The sequence below is a fragment of the Pinus tabuliformis genome, chromosome 4_2 (genome assembly GCF_031772625.1).
Source record: "Pinus tabuliformis cultivar Carrire ecotype Pingquan chromosome 4_2, CPIR1, whole genome shotgun sequence".
Classification (NCBI taxonomy): Eukaryota; Viridiplantae; Streptophyta; class Pinopsida; order Pinales; family Pinaceae; genus Pinus; species Pinus tabuliformis.
This window is the reverse complement of record NC_142304.1, coordinates 809,739,131-809,744,327: the sequence shown is the minus strand read 5'-3', so window position 1 is coordinate 809,744,327 and position 5,197 is coordinate 809,739,131.

Genomic DNA, 5,197 nt, shown 5'->3' with positions numbered 1-5,197 from the left:
GAGAAGCTTAAAACAGAAAATAGCTGGAACAGTGCTCTGCAAAGAAGTGGTGAATCCCCTGGAAATGCTATTGATCTCAGGATTTACAAGGTAGCCAAAATCCCCCTCCCTCCTTTGGTGTTTCCTTCATTCTTTCTTATTACTGCCTCAAGTGCTATCCTCATCTTGGAAGTTTGCAACTTGAGCGGATCAACACCTGCAATAATTAGCTGTCACAATTATTCTAAAATATAGGCATTCTATAAGAGATCAGGACTGTTGTGAAATAAAACTCAAGATTTCTGCAAGGTATTCACATATAGACGTCCCTCATGAAATAGCTTATGCAACTCTAAAATTATCTGTAACATTAAATCAGCACCACCAGATATCAAACAATAGTTTTTCCACCACTTTGCATGCAACACCTTGTCTTTATTGCCTCTAGTTTGAGATTTGAATAAACCTCTATGCACTTTTCTACCATTCATCACTTGGTTTGTTAGCTCCTTGTACATGATGTAGGTCCTGGAACCTCGACAAACCTGCTGGAGACTTGGATTATAGTTTAGCACTTGCAAGGCATAAATCATCCAAACATTTTTCTCCACAAATATAAGTTGTTTTTCCATGAGAGAACATGCTTGAAAGAACACTTCAAGGGCATTGAATTCTGAAGAAATTTCAACCCCCACTCCGGTTATCAATTTTTCTTATGACTCCATGCATTTAGTTTTAAATTCAAGCATGATAAAAAACTCTAAAATCTGGAAGTGACAATATTTTCTGAAAACACAAATTTAGAGATTTCACAACTGCTGAAATTATAAAAATAAAAAGCCACACACAAAAAATAACACAGTGATTTTTGGTCAATATGATCCTGAAAAAAACCCCAACAACTCTCTGGGAAAACCAGTTTGAGAGCTCTTCTTTATTTTTAAAAATGCTTTTATAGAGAAACTGAAATACATAGTAAAAATTCCAGCAACCACAAATTACAATTTATCTTGATTTCCGTGCTTGAACTCCACCTCGAAAATTGTGCCAATCAACAAACAACGAAAACAGAAATTTTCTAGCAATAAACAGTATTAGATGTTGCATGGACTGTACAGATTTCAACAATACGGCTGCCTCGAAATTCGTGCCATTGCTATTGTCTCTCTTCCTCGATTTTTGTGCCTTGCTCCTGTTGTATAGTTTTGCCTTGGGATGCGTGCCAATAAATGTTGCTGCCCAGATTTGCTGAAATGTCTTCTTGCTGCACTCCTTCACTTCCTCATTGCTTAGAAATTTTTTGCTTGCTCTCTCTTCTCTTTCTCTCAAATGCTCATGAAAGAATGAATTGATCTTTTTATCTTCTCTTCTCCTTTTACTCTCTGAATGACCTTTTGGGTCACCCTAAAATCTAATGGCTGAGATTCATTTAGATCTATGGATGAGAATAAATGTGCATTTAATTCTCATTTTCTATTTTTACACTCACCCACTTAAATAAGGACCCTCTTGCCATTAAAGTAGACATGCTTGCCCTGTGGTAAGGCTTTGGTGAAAATATCTGCTACCTGCTCATTTGTGGAAATGTACTCAAGCTTGACAGCTCCCTTTTGGACATAGTCTCTAATGAAGTGATACTTGATCTCAATATGCTTTGACTGGTCATGAAAAACTGGATTCTCCGTGAGTTTTATGCAACTCTGATTATCACAGTAAATTATTTAATGGCCTTCAGTTTCTCCTTTAAGACCATTTTTCTGTTTTCATTTGAGATCTGGTAAAGAGTGGTCAATGCTGTCCACATCCCATGTGCATAAGTCTTTCCTCTCACATGAGGAATGACATGGTCTTTGATTCCTTCCATAATCAATCTTTTTGCCTTAGCATTCCTTTTGTTAAACTCTGCCAACTATACAGGGTCAATAGGTACTACTACTGGGTTCTGTGTGGTATTTACCATAATCCCCCAGACTATTGCTTCCTCAAAGATGCTTTGGATTCTCTCCTTCCATGCATTGTAGTTGTTCTGCCCATCCAGCCTGTCTTCAACTCTCAAACCCAAAAACATGTTTCACTGTCCTACCAAACTGAAATTTTGAAATCTGTGGTAAAGGTTTCTGTTTTCTGTGTAAAAATCAACTTGCTGTAATTTTCACTTTGCTGTCCCAAACTGCACTTTTCAACCAACCAAGCTCTGATACCATGAAGAAATTTCAACCCCCACTTCGATTATTAGTGTTCCTTATCACTCCATGCATTTAGTTTTAAATCCAAGCATGATAAAAAAATTCTAAAATATGGAAGTGACAATATTTTATGAAAACACAAATTTAGAGATTTCACAACTGCTGAAATTGGAGAAATAAAACATAGCAAAATTATGACAGCCACACATAGAAAATAACACAGTGATTTTTGGTCAATGTGACCCTGGAAAAACCCCCTACAACTCTTGGGGAAAACCAGTTTGACAGCTCTTCTTTATTTCTGAAAATGCTTTTACAAAGAAACTGAAATACACAGTAAAAATTCCAGCAACCACAAATTACAACTTATCTTGATTTCCGTGCTTGAAATCCACCTCGAAAATTGTGCCAATCAACAAACAACCAAAACATAAATTTTTTAGCAATAAAATAACATTAAATGTTGTACGACATGCCTCGAAAAACGTGCCCAAAACTTGCTGTATGGATTGTACCGACCGTACGGATTTCAGTAATATGACTGCCTCGAAAATCATGCCCAAATTTGCCTCGAAATTCATGTCTTTGTTGTTGTCACTCTTCCTTGATTTTTGTGCCTTTCTCATGCTGTATGGTTTTGTCTTCGGATGCGTGGCAATAAATTCTGCTGCCCAGATTCGCTGAAATGTCTTTTGCTGCTCTCTTTCACTTCCTTACTGCTTATAAATTTTCTCCTTGCTCTCTCTTCTCTTTCTCTCAAATGCTCATGAAAGACTGAATTGATCTTTTTTCTCTTCTCTTCTCCTTTTACTCTCTAAATGACCTTTTGGGTTACCCTCTAATGGCCGAGATTCATCTAGATCTAGGGATGAGAATAAATGTGCATTTAATTCTCACTTTCTATTTTTTAACTCACCCACTTAAATAAAGACCCACTTAGCCTTTTATTTCCATAGTCATTTTTTCATTTTCTAATTCTTCATTGACTTTAATAAAGTCGCCTTTAAATTAGAATGTAACTTTACTACTTATAAAGTCACTTTTAAATTAGAATGTAACTTTACCACTTATAAAGTAACTTTTAAATTAAATTGACTTTACCACTTATAAAGTCATTTTAGGAGAAAAGTACAAATAAATTTGGACACTTTTCCTTAGGCCAAAGATCAAAGCTTTAGGGAACCACTTGTCCTCTGGCACCCAAATTTTAACAAATTCTTTGTCTGCTGCTAGACTCACTAAATTGACTTCAGGATCTGAAGTGTCAACAATATCCATGAGAGGACATGCTTGAAAGAATGCTTGTATAGCTAATAATATTAAAATTAGCGTCCTCATAAAATAAGACTATAAAATAAATGAACGAGATTGCTTTCACATCTTCCATGAATTTTTGTTGATCTGTTTGAAATACTTTTCTTCTTCTACAAATATTATAGCTTCATCACGAGGGGGCCTGGTTCTGTGTCATTAAATTGATCTACCTTGACCCTTTTCCTTTTGTCACATGATTCTCTAATTTCTTAATTGTCTATTCATTTGCTATCCACAGGTTATACACGATTTCTCTAGGCATTTTTATTATCTCAAGAGTTTTATTGTACTTCAAAAGTGAATTTTCATCTGTTGGTGAGATGTAGGAGCCTTGCTGAGTGAGATCATGAGTTTCTGCAGACAGAGTGCCATGCAGTAACAAGTGAATATAACTGAACCGCTATGAATGACCTGATAATGCCACTTTTTTTGTATGGCTCTTTTAGGAAGGTTTTTTTCTCGAACAAATTGTTCTTTGAACTGTGCATCATCCAGATCGGCCTTAAACTCAACAATACTCCTTGTCCAAAAATAATTTGTTGTATCTTTGCCAGCCATGCATCCATGTCCATGATCACATCACCCTGTCCTCGTGCCTTGCAAATCAATGGTTTTGATTCATTTCGGTTGGGGGGTGGGGGTGAGGCAGTGTGAAAATGGTTTTGCAATACCATGGAGGGGTACCTAAATTAACTTGAGGGTGCCATGTTATCACTTGTCAAAACAATGGTTGGGAATTTTGGCCCCAACCCTTTTTTATCCATCATGCAATTTTGTTGGCCGAAATGAACTGAGGCTGTTGATCTGCTCCCTCATGGACCGTTGGATCTCTGCCTTCTGATATCACTGTTGATGTACGACTGTATTTTGGCACTTGGCTTGGTTGACTGGGTGTGAAACATTATGTAAGGCGCGTGCATGTGCAGAAATAATATCACGTATCTCTTCAACGTCAGAATATCTACCACTTTCTTTGAAATTGAAACAGTGAGAAACTCGCCCATCAATTGGTCTACCTCCAAAACTCCATGTAGGAAACTGTTTATCTGTGTCATAAAATTCCAGAACTTCGCCAGCTGACCAGATTGCTCGCTGATATGCATTAAATCACCCTGACGAGTCCAGATAATGCAAAGAATCTGGTATTCCCTTTTGAAGCCGTAAGATCTATATTTTCCAAGAAGTTTAACTAGTACCCATTGGCAATGTAGTTCAAAATACTATGTTTTGTGCTTGTTGAGAACTTCTCTATTAATAACTGACCTTTCAATATTTTGTTATGATGACAACTACTGCCTGTTGGTAAACATAATTTTTTTCCACTTCTGCTTATATAAAGCGTTTGATGGTCACCCAACAATTTTTTGCATCCCATGCTGTTACTGGTGCACCTTCAAACTTTAGTCTGTGCCTTGCACGCCCTCTATTTTTAATCCTCTTGTTAAATTGTGCAACTAGGGCCAAATTCCACTTTGGACAGCTCATTTGATGGTGATAATTATTGCATTGAATTCTTCTTTTTCAGAGAACCAAAATTGACCTAAGGTTCACTGAAATTGGACAAAGAGAAATATGTTTTTGAAGTGAAGCCCACACATGTGCAAATTGTCAAGGTTGGCCTCACCATCATGTAGGCTCATGAAGCCCAAGAGACATGTCTTTTGACCCACATTGACTCATATAAATAAGAGTGACCTCAAACCTCATTTGGCATCATC